Raw genomic sequence first — 16,810 nt, forward strand, 5'->3', positions numbered from 1 at the left:
CAGTGGTGGGGGCAAACCTTCCCGATAAGCAAAGCTCCAGGTGGCACAACTGATCATGCTCTTTAGGTCCAAGATTGAAATCTATGCAAATTCATGGGTGGCAAGTAGTTACCCTGTTTCACCAAAAATAAGACCAAGCTGGACAATCAGCTCTAATGTGTCTTTTGGAGCAAAAATTAATATAAGACCTGTATTATATTATATTATACCTGGTCTTATAGTAAAATAAGACCGAGTTTTATATTAATTTTTGCTCCAAAAGACGCATTAGAGCTGATGGTCCAGCTAGGTCTTATTTTCGGGGAAACACGATAGGAAGGAGAAAGATGGGAAGATCAGGGACAAAAAGGTGGTCATGTTATGTGGATGGACTAATGGGAGTGAACACAAAGCGTGAAGATCTCTGTACTACATATTAACATCCACTAGAGAGCATCTACCCTGAAACAGGCATTAAACAACCAAGTGATCATAGTAGACAATATGTCAGCCAGCGCGTCGCCATCTCTCTGTCATCAGAGACTCCAGTGCTTGAGTCCTGGGCACAATGAACAGAATAACCATGGTGTCTGGGATGGAGGCTGCGCCTGGGCACAACCACATGAGGTCCCATTTACTAAGTGGTATAACTTGTGCCACGCTGAATGACCAGCAGTCGGCAAGAGAGACCAGTGCTAACCTCCAAATATAGCAGGATCTCTTCAAGAAGCCAACCAGCCCCCTGGTGACAAGTTGAATACACTGGACTCCTTTCATCCTGGAAGAGGCAGCAATTCATTTTGGAGTAACGATTTTTTAAATCTGTACCTATTTTAGGTATGAATTTGCCCTTCCTGTTTGAAAAACCTCAGCACCATTATCCATGCGATTACAAAAGTTTCATCCACCCTCATGGGATCACATATAACATTGCATCAGACTAAGGGAGTGGGAGTAGCTCTTAACCAGGGGCAATTCTCCCCTCCCCCCAGGGGACATTTGGCAATGTCTGAAGACCTATTGGGTTGTCACAACTGGGAGGATGCTACTGACATCTAGTGGCTAGAGGCCAGAGCTGCTGTTAAGCATCCTACAATGCACGCGATACAGCTCCCCACAACCAAATTATCTTGCCCAACATGTCAATATGCCACTGTTCAGAAATCCTGGACTGAGATACTCACGTGATAGTAAAGGAGGTGCAACAGCGAGCTCTCGATAATGAGATCCACTGGTCCTGTCGGGTACTACAGCATGTGAAAGCAGCAGGCGTTGAAGAGCTTATAGATGACACACATATAAGGCACAAGCTCGAAAATGATAGCATTCAGGGTAGGGGACCATCTTCCAGGAAGCAGTACATACTCAAATCAATGACCATTATATGGCACTGTGCCCCATTGGATAAGATACATGGTGCCAGGAACCAAGGGATGAAAGTAAAATGACCCATAGGGAGCTTCTGCATTCTTTTTCTGAAATTCTGACCTCTGTGCTTAGTGATCTTGATTCCTGATGTAGGAAACATCCACCCGCAAAATGTGAGCTATGATTTATGCCCACTTCTCCTGCCAAGGAGCTAGTGGGCACGGGGTGGAACACCATATTGATAGAGGCAATTGATCACATCAGGAGGAAAGTATTTATGATACAGGGGACAGGGAGGCATGTGTTTGGCACTTGGTTATCTTTTAGTATTTCTTTGCCCAATTTTGATGGTAAATGGACAAATACTGTAGCCACAGTCTTAGAAGAGCTTGATGACCAGGGGTTTAGACAATCAGATATGACTTTGAGTCACCCCACCAGCACAAGGTTGGCTGTGGAGAAGAGAATCTAGGATAGATTGTGGAGGAAGGAGACAATGACTTCCCAGTTATAGCTTCAAGCCACCTGCATCAGGGAAAGTTGTAGTTTTCCCCGTTAACTTTTCTCTAACAAGTTTACAATAGGAAAGAGACCCACCAGAGTCCTGGAGGAATGACTTTCAAGGCTTAGATGAAGCCAGAGGATCCAAGCCATGGAAAAGAGTGCAGTAGTGGGTGCTGTGCTACACTGCCCAGACTCCTCTTCCAAGAAAGGACTAAATATCTCACCTGTTGCTGGCTGAGAGCGCTCAGCTGTCAGTCATCTCCAGGGTGTGCTATTTCCTGAAGAGGCCACATTGGTCAAGATCATTCTTCCTCCAGATGGCAAGATGCATCCCAAGACTAGTTGATGTGGGGTGTGAAAGCCTGGTCCTCTTTCCCCAGCTCGGAATATATCTCAAGTGCTGTTCCAGCTTTGGGGCTCCCCTTGGACTTGCGTTAGTTCTTGTTATTACTGCAGTACAGCCCAACTTCTCCTTTGGCCTAATTCTGATTCCTTCCTATCCTGCACAGGTGTTTATCCTGACACCAATTCCCCCCCAACTTTCTGTATACTGAGTTCCAACTCAGAGTCAACTTTCTGGGGAACATGACCTGTAACATGACTACACGCTGTACATTACCTCCCCACGACTTACTTATTGTGTAACTTAAAGTTCGTACATTTTGACTACCTTTTTAATTATGAATTCTATTTACTTAATAGGACTATTCAATTTTTTTCTTTCACTTTTGTCAGTTTGATTTATTTTTCTCAATTAAAGTTCATCCCTTTCTTCTAATTTGCATAATTTATTTTCATAAAATTTATCACTATTTAATAGTTCAACTACTTCTTGTATAATCGAATTTTTGTCTGGTATCATTTATCTTTAGCCAAAAAAAACCCAAAAACTTCCTGTAGCATTTCTTGTAGTGCATATCTGCTGATCAGTACTTTTCTACATGGACAAATTTTATAATTTTCTTTTTACGTTTAAAGGTATTGTTCCATTGTCTTCTAATTTTCATTGTTTCTGATGAGAGATCAGCCTTCTTATTGTTGGCCCCTGTAGTTAATGTGTATTTGTCCTCTTTGCTCTTTTTACGTTCTGTTTAACTTTGGCTTTCAGCAGTTTAACGTGCCAAAGGCCCCCCTCTCCTGCCCTGTCCCACCCCACTTGTTGTTTGCTTAGATTCTTATAATTATGGATGGATTTTTAAAATCATGTTTTGAAATTTCCCAACCAATAGTTCCTCAAATAATTTTTCTGCTTCTACTCTCTCGTCTGTCTACGAGTCCTAGTACACAAATGTTAGTTGATTTCCTATTATTCCACAGGCCACTGATGTTATACTTTTGGTTTTAAAAGTGATTTTTATGGTAAATTTGCTCATAATTATTAATAATTCTGATAGAAAAATCAAAAGGTAGCAGTTTGAACAATGTATATCATACTTTTAGAAATGACAGTTTTTTCTCTTCTTTTCCAAATGTTTTAACTCATTTTCTTTTTTATGTCTTATTGTGTTGGCCGTGACTTGCATTTGTATTGATCAATAGTAATGATAATAAGCATTCTTGTCTTTAATCTAATCTTAAGGGAAAAAGATCTAAAATTTCACCAGAGGGAAGTTGTTTGCTAAGATTATTGAAAGATATCTTCAATCAGCCTTAGAGAGTTTTCTAATTTTAAGTATTTTGCCGTTTTTAAGTAAATTTTGAAATGTACTGCTTTTGTTTTTCCCCAACTCTTGGGAAAATGTGGGGCAGTAGTCACTAATAGTATTCTCCAAACATTTCAAAATGTCTCCATTTCTGAAAGCACATAAGATTAAACTTTTTTGTCCTCTGTAAGTCAGGTTGGCCATGTGACTTGCTTTGACTTACTCAGTTTGAGAAGAAGAGATGTGTGTTACTTCTGGAGAGAAATTTTCAAAGCCAGTGTGGTGTAGTTCACCAGGTTCCCTTTTTCTGCCTCAGTGATTGTGTAAACATGTGTAGAGAAGGTGCTTCCAAGTGCCTGGGTCCCTCAGTGACAATGATGAGCAGAATCTCTTTGCCAGTGTTCGTTGGATGGGTAACATGAGAAAAGTTTAATTATTATAGTGATAAACTACTCAGACTTGGGTGTTTTTTTTTTGTTTCATGCAGAATAACCTAACCTATCCTTTATTTTTCTTTTTATGCTAAACCATTCTTTCATTTAAAGTACTTAACCCTTGATCATAATATATTACTTATTAATATTTTTTATTCCATAGCTTCCCTTTGTAATAATATCATACTTGGCATATCTAGTCAGCAAAACCAGGTAAGCAATGTAGTTTAGAGAATATTTTTTTAAAGAACATTTCTTTCCAAGTGTGAAATGAGTGAAAGAAAAATAATTAAATATGTAGCCCCTGTCTTCAGGGGAAAGTAGTCAGACAGATTATTAAAAGAAATTAAATAAGTTCCCAAAGACACTTCTACATGTGCCATGTGAACTGTGGAGTGATTTTCTATATGGAGTGATTCTGGAAGGCTTCCTGGAAAAGATGACATTTAAACTGAGCTTAAAGGATACAGAATAATGATAGGAAAATTTCTAGGGAGGGTCTATTAACTAAATATACCATGAGGAAAGTATAAGTAAGATACATTAATGGAACAGCAAGTTAACACAGTTTGGCTCACCTATAATAGCAGAGTTAAACTGGAGGAATATGAATTTAATTCTATAAGCATCAAATATTTTTGAATAGGGGAGAAATTTTGTTATTGTTTTAGGAATATGATTAATATTGCCATTATATTTAGGATGAATTGCAAGAGGTACAGGTACTAGAGGTTATGAGAGGTTAAGAGGGGCAAGGATTTTTAATTATTGAGGTGGGACACTGAGGGCCTGGAAAAGAAGGAACGGCTTTGAGTTTCGCTGAGCTACCTGGCTTTCAGATGTATTCGTCTATGACAGCCCTTGAAAACCTAACATCCTTCATTTTTATATATTGTTAGCCATTGTCAATGAAGTCCGTAATTAAACACACCTTATTGGATAACCACTCCAAATGTAGAATTTTGTGTATTGGACACTGACTCGATTATGCTGAAGTTCAACACTAAAACCAAAAATGAAAACGCAGATGCCTAGGGAAAGAAAAGTTGGCAGCACAAACTTCTGGGAATTATGTAGGGTTTTTTTTGTTTGTTTGTTTTTGCTTTTTGCTGCACAATGGGCAATTGTGATTCAGGTGTATTTATTTTCTAGTAGAAAAAAAATCCTCCCACTAAAACAAAAGTACCATTATAAAGATCTGGACGTCATCGACAACGCCCTACTTTGCCATGTCTTGCATGACTGTAAGGGAGTCACATTCAGGGACTGCCAATCAGACTCTTTTGTCTCCTGTTTTTTAAAAGGCATTTGGGGAATTGTAATACTTCTCCATGTTCTAAAAAGCATCATCTGTCCAGGAGAGAGGGGTTGGATGTCAAGCATGGGAAGGCTCTAGGGGTTTCTAAAGTGGTCACTTTGACAGTCATTTCATAATATTTGTCGGCATGTCTTTCTTCCAGTTCTGGTTTTGTTACCTTCTGTGTTCAACGTAAACAGCACTACGAAGGGAGCTATCTTCTTGCCGCTCAAAATAACGACTTAGTTGGGTAAAATTTATAATGTTGTATTCCACTTTTAGCCAGGAAATGCAAACAAAGCATGGAGACTGCTTGTTCTCTGACCCCAAATTCATTCCATGTTGCTATAGCATCACCCCTGAGAAAATGGGCCCGCCTGTTTTCCACCCCATAGATGCACTCAATGGGCTTTTGTCAGCTCTTGAATTATAGCATTAAAATTGAAACACTAGGGATTTAATGGAGGATTATTATGACACTCCAGTGCATTCTTTCTGTTGCCATTAGCAACAACCGAAGGATGGAATAAAATCACTGTTTTAAGAGGTACCGTTTTCATGAAAGATGAAGGATCTACCTTACATTCTTGGAGTTTTATAAACGGGTTTGTGTGGATTACTGTAAACATCCAGAGTACTGGTAGTATATAATACCAATCCAGTGATTGAAGGTATTTTCTTTTTTTTTTTTCTGTTCACCAATCTACAAAGGCAAAAGATATTTTCACAGGCCCCAGAAGATGAACTCCAAGCTGCTGCTCCCAAACAGATTCTCCACTGTCTGGAAGACGTACAGAGGCAAGTGCACAGTGTTCTCCATCTCAAATCCTTCAAAGTGCTCTGGGAATAAAAGAATCCCCACCAAAAGCCCCAGAGACATCTGTCTGTCTGTATGGTATGATAATGGCAGAGGCTAGTCCAGATAGGATTCTGGGAGAAACACAGCCATTCAAACCTAATGAATGGAACTGAGAACTTCTTGTTATAATACTGTTTGTTTCTTTGATTGGTCATATCCTCGTATCTAAGAGGACATCAAAATAAGTAATAAAAGCAAGCTATTGTGGGATTGGTCTTTGAATTTCCCTTTGGTTATATATTCTGAGAAATTTTCTGACAGGTAATTTTGCATCTAAATTTATTTTCTCTGCCAGTCATTTGTCTTCCTAGTTGTGTATCATTTTTACCTCTCCCCTATTCTAATTTCAGCATACAGGTTTATAGTCAGGATTATATTTTTCTTTTCAGCAACAGATATTACAATTTTTGTTGCTCTCTTGGCTACCAAAACATGGATTTCTTCTCCTATATTGTTGCTGGATGATGCTTTTCAAACTATTTTTAATTTTTGGGGGGGTCTTGGAATGAATTCAATTCTTGTAGCAATAATACAAAATAAGTAACAGGCAGTAAATAAATAAATAGTGCTTTAGATTTTCACAACCCAGAGATACTACTTCTTTACCTAAGTATGTTTCTTTATATATAGCAATGAAAATAAGACTGATTTTCACAAGAGACTTTCGGGATTTCCCCTGTCCTCTCCTCAAAGGCAACCCTATTACCATGTTTTGTGTTTTCTTTCAGAGTTAGTCCATGCAAACATTTTTATTTATGCTATTTTTTACATGAAAATGATAAATTTTACATTTTTCAGCTCCTTGTGCTTTTACACAGTAATAAATCATGAAACCAGAATTTGCGTGAGGGAACAAAGGAGTGATATTTTTGTGGGACCAGAGAGTTAGGGGTTTGAGGGAGGGGGCTAAGGGTCTTGCCTTAAAGTTGCCTTTGCTAAAGAAGCTCACCATTATTTGTTAGGTTGTATGTAGCTGGTCAATAAATGCAAAAGGTACCAAAAACATTCTTTTATTCACACTTTATATAACACTGAGGAAATACTCACTGTCCATAAAAACAAAACATTGTTAACATTATTTTTGTCATGTTTTGGGGGGGAAAAACCACACATTTGCCATGGCTTGTGAGGAACAACTAATTTCTCTGTCTGGTCCCCTAAATGAGAGATTTTTGAGTAGTCCCTTGTCATTTTCTTTCCTCAATAATGTTGCAGTAGACATCTTTACAAATATGACTTTATGCACACATATCAATATACTTGTACTATAAATTACTAGAAGGTGAATTACTTAGTCCAAACCATAATAAACATAGATGTTCACCATCAGTGAACCAGACCAGGCATTTAGGAAAACCTCTGTGATTTGAGAGCCCCATTGAACCTGAGGCATCACTTCAGAAAACAGAGTGGGAGATGAAATTTCCCTCAGAGAGCAGCTGCTCCTTTTTTCATATCATGCTGAGATGCTGCTGGGGCCAGGCTGATTATGCTCTTGAATGTCATTTTCACCTGACAAGGTAGGCTTTCTGGGCCTTTCCCACCTTGTTAGTCATTGAGTCCTAGTTGACCCATCCCAAAAATGGGAAAATCAAGCCAGAGAATCACAAGGCTTCAATGGATCATGTGTTTAACTTTGCCAAGAGCCTAGTAGCAAGCTAGTAGCTTGCTTCAAAACAATTGTAGCTGGTAACAATACCAGAGGCAATGAGTCTGGTACCTTAAATGGTCCCTCAGGGTAGAGGCTGCCTCCCATTGTTAGAGACCCCAACTGACTGAAACTTGTCAATGAAACTTGAGCTCAAAGATGTCACTAGGGCCGTGTGTTCCATTAGGATTTCTCTACATACAGCTCTTCCATGATTGGGAGAATCCCCTTGGAACTTTTGGGATGAGGATGTATGTATGGACATAGAACAACAACAGTACACTGAATTGGCCCAAATTCCTCAAACTACAACGTCACATTAGCTTCCATTTGCCACTGGGAACTATGTACGAACCCCATTCACTGAATCTGGATACCTGCTTCTCCCTACAGGAGTAGATAAGATGGTGGCTTGGGCTGTTTTATCCAGTAGAGTTACCCAGCATAATGAGATTGGTGTGTATAATCTTTGGTGTCTTTTGAGGACAGGGAGCGTCTGTAAAGTATCTGAGGTTAGAGGGAAAGAGAGTAATCAAATGGCATCAAGGGAGAGAGGGACTTCATGCCAATAAGAAAAGCATTGCATTCAATTTGAGCAGGTTTTGAGTAGGTGATAATTATAACTCAACAAAAAGAACTTCTAATGATTTTGGTCTTTCCAAAGCTGTATGTTTATATAACTACTTTGAAAAGACAAAGCTTTCATATAGCTGTTATACCTTATCAAATGGATAAGAAAAAGTTAGGAAATATTTGCATATTTGTTTCCATAAAATTTAAGATAAGTCTACACTTAGTCTGTATCTTGTTATCATAAAGTTCGAGTTCTTGTCTAAGGAGTTTTCACTCGTAATTCCCAGTTTATGTTTTATTTCTAATAAGAAAGTACATTTGTTAATCTTTTTTTGTAAAATACTTGTTTTTAATTGTTACTTGTAAGAGATTAAAGCTATCAACTAGTTTTGAATTAACAAACTCAATCTAAGACTTCACTGATTTTTTTTCTGTAACTGCTGTGGCAGTGGCTTAAACTTAAAGTAGAATCAAAACACATTAAGAACATGTGTTAAGCTTTATCCTACTACATAGTCTTGTTTATAAGAAACCTTGTAATTTAACATATTCAACTCTTACAAGCAGTAACTATTCAAGTTTTTCTCCTTTAAAAACATCTGTGTTAGCAATGTGTATTCTCACTCAAAAATTTCTATTTCTACTTCTGATAGGGTAAAAGAAGAACCTCATTGTTGAATTAACCCTCAAATTTTTATTCGTTTATGTCAGCCAAAATATGATCTCTGATCAAGATCACAGCAAAAGAAAGCCACCTATCACTGGTAAGAGTCAATAGATTCAACAAATAATGGATATAAATCCCAAGGACCTGAGATACTGAAATCACTAGATATAAGACATATGTATACAATATTTTTTAAAATGAAAGGCAAAATGTCTTCTAAATTAGCAAGCAGATTTCAACAATATACACCTTTAAGAATGAAAATATGATCTTTTAAAAATTTAGGAGGTGATCAGATTAATACAGATGAAAAGTCACTAAGGAAACTGAAAGTTTCTTCATAAAAAATATTGAAAATACAGCACAAAGACAAAAAATGAAAATTACTAAAGCAAAGTTAAAATATAGGGAAGATAGAATAAGATGATCTACAACTTATCATAGTTTAAAAAGAGAATGGAGATTGTACAGCAGAGCCAACTTTGGAAAAGATAATGACAAAGAATTTTCTAAAAATTATGAAAGGTAAGAATTTACAGAGGAAGCACAAGGTATATAAATGGGATAAATAAAAATCAATCTATATTTATGCACCTTCCATTAAAGCTTTAGAATTCTAGATACAAAGAGAAGCACATAAAAGCAATCTGAGAGAATAAACAAATCTCAAAAACAAAAAATTGAACAGTAGATATCTCAATAGCAACAACAGAAGTCAGGATACAGTGAAATGATAAAATTGTCAATCTAGAATTTTATAACCAGTCAAACTCTCTTTCAATAACAAGGGAAAGATAAAAACATGTTTATATAAGTAGGAACTGAGAGTTTTAACCTCAGCAGAAGTTCAGTAAACTAAGTTCTAAGAGTAAAAATTAACTTTCAGCATAAAAGGAAATTACTCCCAAAGGAAGACTAAAGTTGCATAAAAGTAAGAAATTGAAAAAAATTATATACAAAATTGGTAAATTACTGATGAATTGTTAAACAAAAAAAAAAGGAAAAAAAAACAGACAAAAAAAAAAAGAGATATAGCCAAATAAATAGTAATGGAAGAGATAACATAACTGAAGATAGAGCAGAGATTAAAAAGATAACATCAGAATACTATGAAACTTTATATTTGGATAGAAGAAAATTTGAAATTCCTGGAAACAAAGTAATACAACAAGAGAACAATCTTATAATAATAAGGTTAATTTTATAATAAGATTAATTGTATGATGTTTAAGATACCCTAACCCAAAATATGGCATATTGAATATTTTAAGCTAAAAGAGTTTGAGAAAATGGCAGAAGTAGGAAAGTGACTCAGACCTTCCCCTTGACCCTCTTTCCCTTAACAGGACATAAAACCCTCATATGTTTGGTGTCATCCGTATTCCCAGAGGAAAAGAGTATCTTTATTCCAACGACAAAGGGACACCAAGAAGAATTCTAACAAATAGAACTTGCTAAATTTCCCCCAGTTTACTACATTTATTTGCCCTCTGACCTATTATATCTTACATGACTGTTCATTCTTCAACAAACCTAGTATAGAAATACTCAGGTTTAACTGTTTCTTCAAATCGTTATTTTCTTACAAGGCTTTTGTGTCATGTAAATCTTACATTAAACACGTTTGTTTGCTTTTCTCCTGTTAATCCATCTTTGTCAGTTTAGCTTTCAGATCCAGCCAGAGACCCTAAGAGGGTTGAGGAAAACTTTTTATTTCCCTTCAAATCTTACAACAATTTAAAATTGAACCAATATTGAAAGAAATGAAAAGAAAACCTTTACAAAGCCAGTAGTATGCCCAGATAATTTTAAAGAAAAACTTTTACTAAACCTTCTTTTAGTGTCTCATTCCAGTCTTATACAGATTCTTCCAGAAAATGGAAATAAACGGAAAAGAATCCCATTTGATCTTATAAGCCAAGTATGATCGTAATAACAAACAGATATACTAATTTTCTGTTGTTGCTGTAACAAATTACCACAAACTTAGTTGGATAAAACAATGCATATTTATTACCTTACAGTTCTAGAGGTCAGAAGTCTGACACAGATCTCACCAGAGTAAGATTAAGGTGTGGACAGAGCTATGTCCCTTTCTGGGGTTTAAGGAAGAATTGGTTTTAGAGGCTGCCCATATTTCTTCGCTCATAGCCTCCTTCCTCCATCTCGATCTTCCTCTTCTTTCTACATCTCTTTGGTTCTCCACAGCTGGGAAATTTTCTCTGCTTTTAAAAACTGATATGATTAGATTGCGTCCACCTGGGTAATCCAGGATAACCTTCCCATCTAGAGATCTTTAATGTTAATCATATTGACAAAGTCCCTTTTCCCAAGTGACACAGACTGTCCACAGATTACAGATGTTAGGACATGGAAATCTTTTGGGGAAGGGGGGGGCATTATCTGCCTACCACACCCAACAAACAAATATGAGAAAGAAAAATTTGAAGGTCATGAACATATATGCAAATATTCTAAGCAATATTTTGGCAAAAAAATACTTTGAGAATCTTAATCCATGGTCATATTATGATCAAGAAATTCCACATTGTTAAAAATATCTAACAATGTAATTTTATTTATTATTATAAATAATATCTATTTTATATTTTATATTTATATTATAAATAATATCTATTTTAAATGTAATTTAATAACAAAAAGGAAAAGAAAGGGAAACATATAATCAGCTCAGAAAAAATAATGCTAAAATTTAACAAGTGTTTATGATCTTAAAAGCTATGAGTAAACTAGGAATAAAAGAGAATTTCCATAATCTGATCAAGGAGAGCAACAGAAAACCTACAACAAGCATCAATTTTTGAGGCAAAATATTAGAAGGCATCTTTAAAACCCCAAAAAGAACACATTGCATTCTTTTATTCTTGCATTATGACTGTAATGAATATTCTTGTGCTAGTCCTTTATACATATAATCTTGATTAATTCCCTTCGTGTAAGTATCTAGAAATAGAATTGCTGAATCAAAGTATATAGATTTAGGAAGTCAAATTAACCTTTTCTTTATAATGCACCCATAAGTGTGAGTCACAACTTTCCCTTTCCCACATACGTGAAATACCACAATGTAGATTTTGGGAGGAATAATAAACCTAGTCAATGGAGAAATCAACATGCCATTTTCTTATCTTTCTTTTTCCCTCCCTTCTCTCTTCTATCCATATGCATTAACAAACCACTGCAGATCATCTAGTATTTGAAGAAAATCAATGAGAACAAAGAAGGAAACTAATAACCTAGGAAAGAGAATTCTCATGAAAGAGAAATTTAAAACAATCATTCTCAACAAAATTCCAGAGAAGATTGCATCAATAAAACAAAAATATACTGCTGTGAAAAAAGAAAAGCCAGAGAACCAGTAAGTTTCCTGGAATTTAAAACTATGCTTATAGAAATAAAAAAGTATTTTAAAACCATGATTGTGGAAAATAAAATTATTCATAAAGGGGCTGAATAAAAGAATAGTCCTGATAGAAGACTCTGTCCCATCAAGGAAAATCTCCCAGAATGAAAAACAAAAACACAAAGAGATGAAAATTTGATGATGGATATGAAACTGTTTTGAAGACTAAACTAAATATATAAGGTAGTATTAGTAATAGTAATAATAGAATATAATATACAATGGAACAATTCTAAATATTTGGACAGAAAATTGGGATAAATATATGCACCTAATATTTAAATACGTGAAGATATTCGTTTATGTGTATATGATTGAACAGTTGTGTAATGACTAAATTCTCTTTCAGAAGACACATTTTATGTAGAATTATTTATCAGCATTGTGGAAATCACACAGGTTCCTAGCAATCACAAGGTGCAATTTCATATAGGCTGCAAATATGGGTGGAATGGAGTTGAATGCATGTTCTGATACTTCTGTGATTATAGAAAAGTGATGCTTGGGTAGGTATACACAAGAGACAAATAATGGTCATTTGCGAAGATGGATCTCCGTTTTTCCAACTTCATCAGCCGTTGACTTGAGTTCAGATTTACAACAAGAATTCTGCATAGTTTTCATTTTATCTCAAATCAATTTTCCTTTTTAATGCCTTGGAAACTAAATAGCATCGAGAACTTCAGTTGCATGTCAAGCTCCCTGTAATGCATTTAGGTTTTCATTACTATGTAATTTGAATGTCTGCTCATGGATTTTTCATAAAGACACGTGCTTCCTACAAGATATAAATGTTCAACTGGACAGCCCCAAACTCCTAAAATAGGACCCTTAACATCACTGAAACCTGACAGTAATGCCAAGAAGTCCACTAATACCATGTTTTTAAACCACAGAGACATGCTATTCAGTGAAAAAAGCATCTTTAGCCCAGTCTCACTCCTAGCAACAAGAAGTTAGGTTGGTGGCACACACCGTTTCCGACCAAATGAGAATAACTAAACCACTGACTAAAGTTGTCAACTCCAGAAATGGGCATTAGGTTATGGAGAAAATAAAAATATTAAATGAAGTGACCCTGATAAATATTGACTTTCTGGCAAATTTGGATCTCTTCATGCTAAATAAAAATATGAGGTTTCTTACTGACACTTGACCTATGAAGTCATCTCCAATAATGTTATAATACATTGGACAAGAAATGCAAAACAAATGAATGCCCTAACAGAGCCAAATTATTACAGCAGCTTTCAACTAATTCTCTCCATATTATGCTTTCCTTTTGCCAATTACCACCCAATCTCTCAGTATGGTTTTCCTAGTTTATTGGAATTTCAGGCTGTCAATGTCATAAACTTAAAGTATAATAATGACCAGAGACAGAAAGTGTAAATAAAATGTAATCATATTGTGACATCTTAATTTGGGGAATAAAGTTGAAAAGTACTGAAAGAATGTATAAGAAACAAGAGACAAAGTTTCTTGGTTGGGTTCAGTTTATCAAATTATACTCTTGGAATCCTAATCGATCATCCAACTCATTTCTGACTTGTGAACAAAAGTCAAAGTCTAAGTCTCCTCAACGTTTTCCTCTTTTCCTCTCTTAAGTTAGGCTTCATTCAAAATATCATCATATCCTTACATAGGAGATAATGACAGTTGGTATAATAATTCTAGACTCTGCACAGGTGTATCTCCAGGTAAATAACATCACAAATAATATAAATTTTGATTTATATTCAGATGAAAAGCACAATGGCTTGGTACAGGTTATGGTGTTTGAAAGAGGGAATGTCAATATGAAAAACAATGCATGGTCCCTGTACTCAAAGGAACTTACCATCTATCAGAGGAAAAATATATGTTCCAAAAGGTTTCAGGTATCTCAAGGATAAACAAAGAAGTGAAGGTAGAGAGGAAGGGGAGTACTGACTGTATCCTGGGTACAGAACTAAATTTTGAAATTTGAATGCTGATTTTAAGGAATGAGCTTATAAAAAGTCTCATTCCATTGCGGTGATAGAGTGCTTTTCCAGATCTGGGAGAGCAGGTCACTTTGAAATACTGAGCCATGGTATAATGATGTAGAATGTTCTTCCTGGGTTGGATTTCAGGAAAACCATCTATGCCTGAAGTCAAGATGTATGCTCGTATATGTAATTTCTAACTCCAGCCAACTGAATATAATAATACATAGTTCAACAACTGTTATTTACTCCATTTATATAAATATTCTGACTTTAATGTTGACAAAATAATCGTTGGAATTTATCAAAGAAAAACAATCCACCACAACAATTTTCCTTTGATATTAAGGAGATAAAATGACTGTTCAGTTGACTGATTGAACTCACTTTTCAGCCAATTGTGGTTTTATAGAAATATGAACCTGGCTTTATAACCCTTTTTTCTTTTCCAATTCAATTTATGATACATTTTATGACCATGGGAATGTAGTAAACTAGTGCCCCATTTATCAATGGTTTAGCAATCAGTTCTTTGGGGCTATTAAATGAGTCAATTGGATAAATAATTGATATGACTGGAGGAAAATGGACATAAAAAAGCAAAATAGTCACAAAACAGGTTTGTGGTCTTTCCTGGCCTGCCACTTAACAAGCTGTGTTTCCCTGGGCAAGTCACTTCAACTCATGAAGAGGGACCTCTGGTGAATGTAAGAGAGTTGGCAACTGTTTCCTCTTGCTTCTCTACATTAAAAAAGACATTAAATTAACACAGATTAGTGTAGGTTTGTTTTGTTTTGGTTTGTTTTCATTGGAAAGGCAGAAAAAAAACACCTATGTCCTAGGTTTGATTTTGCCTCTTGGTGAGTGTGTGACGTTATGTCCATGTCATTCTCCCATGTGCCTCTCTTCTTAACTGTAAAATAAAAGACTAGATGATCCCTGCTCCTTTCTAGCTCAACATTTTCTTTTTGAAAACAGAAAGAAAAAAGAAAAGTGCCTCTAGGCTTTTAATTTCAATGCCAGGTTTCAGCCTGATGAAAATTAAACTGTCTGGGTTATAAACCAACTACAAAACAAGGTTTATAATGGAAACAGCAAGTGACCCTTGGCTGCAGCAAACCGAATGGTTCCCGCTATAATATTCAGTTACCGTTCGTATCCCTGGGCAGCAACTGGTGTGTTATGTAACAGTGACTATTGCAGGATTACCCAATCCTTTCACCTAACCTTAATTGTACAGTCTGCTTGTGGCTCCTAAAATACCTAGTTCTCTTCAATGACATGCTCATTGGGGTAGATGTGGTTGCCACCACCAAACCCTGCTCTTGCTGGTTTAAAATAACACTGTTATGTGCAATTTGCAAATACCATCGTTTTTTGAGTACATTATTTTGGCTCTTTCTTCTGCCTCTTTCTAACTGGCAATGACTTCCTGCCCAAAATGACCTAGCAGTAGGAAACATTCTAACAAACAATAAAATGGTCCAGTACAGGTAGAGTACATACTGTCCTCTGACTTAAGGCACAGAACAAATAGGGAGCTCCAGCTGGAAAGATCTAGAAGAAAGGCAGAAGAGATGATTGATGTTAGCTACAAGTCTTCAATCTAATGGAACTGACTCTTTTTTTTTTGCCTTTGCATTTAGCCTATACTCTCTTTATTACATATAAATGTTTTGACTCTCACAACAGAAAACATTAATGGAAAATTTAGAAGAAAAAGAACATTATTTTTATAGCACAAAAGAGAAATGGATGGCTAGGTGAAGATCAGTTCTGACTTTTAAGATCCAACAATAGATTTATCTCAAGGTGCACATATCATCTAAAAGTTTAGAGATGAGAAATAAGCTAAGCACATCTTCCTCAAAATAGAAAAATCCAAGAATGTTTTTTTCTAAAACATAATATTAATTTTTTCTGTTTATTACACTTTCACTTTCCTACTTTAGAAAATATAAGTAAGTAGAAAATAAAGAATTGAAACAAATAACAAGTAATATTCTAAATCTTTCAATGCATGTTTATATTAACATACTAAAAATGATGTTACATTCATAATTTTTATACTGTTTCTGTTTATCAATCACTGTTATATAAATATTTATATGATTTAAATCCTCTGTGAATGATAGTATAAATTGGTATATATTTTATCAGTCATAATATATACAGCTATTCTGACTTAGAATTTTAGATTGTGTCCAATTTTTATATTTCTCATGAAAAATGAGGCAATAAACAACTTTTGCAAATATTTTTTCCTGAATTTTTATTATTTTATTTCTTAAACTGTTAAGACAGCTTAAGCTACATTTTAAAGCTATTTATACTAGTTTTAGAGCTATTTATATTACTAACTAAATCTAAAGTCCACAGCTAAAATTTAAAATTATTTTTCATCCACTAGAGAAAAACCCTAATGCCAAACTAAGGGTATACTATAA

The 16,810-nt window shown here is 35.4% G+C and overlaps 1 long non-coding RNA gene across 1 annotated transcript in view; it reads left to right on the forward strand.

Moving 5' to 3' along the window:
• Positions 1-9,366, forward strand: part of LOC109446224 (uncharacterized) — a 173,531-nt gene extending 164,165 nt beyond the window's left edge. Inside the window, exon 6 of the long non-coding RNA XR_012496748.1 lies at positions 5,937-9,366. This is a non-coding gene — a long non-coding RNA (uncharacterized LOC109446224). The remainder of the gene's footprint in view (positions 1-5,936) is intronic.
• Positions 9,367-16,810: the final 7,444 nt, after the last annotated feature.

Source organism: Rhinolophus sinicus, linkage group LG05, assembly GCF_036562045.2.
Source record: "Rhinolophus sinicus isolate RSC01 linkage group LG05, ASM3656204v1, whole genome shotgun sequence".
NCBI lineage: Eukaryota > Metazoa > Chordata > Mammalia > Chiroptera > Rhinolophidae > Rhinolophus > Rhinolophus sinicus.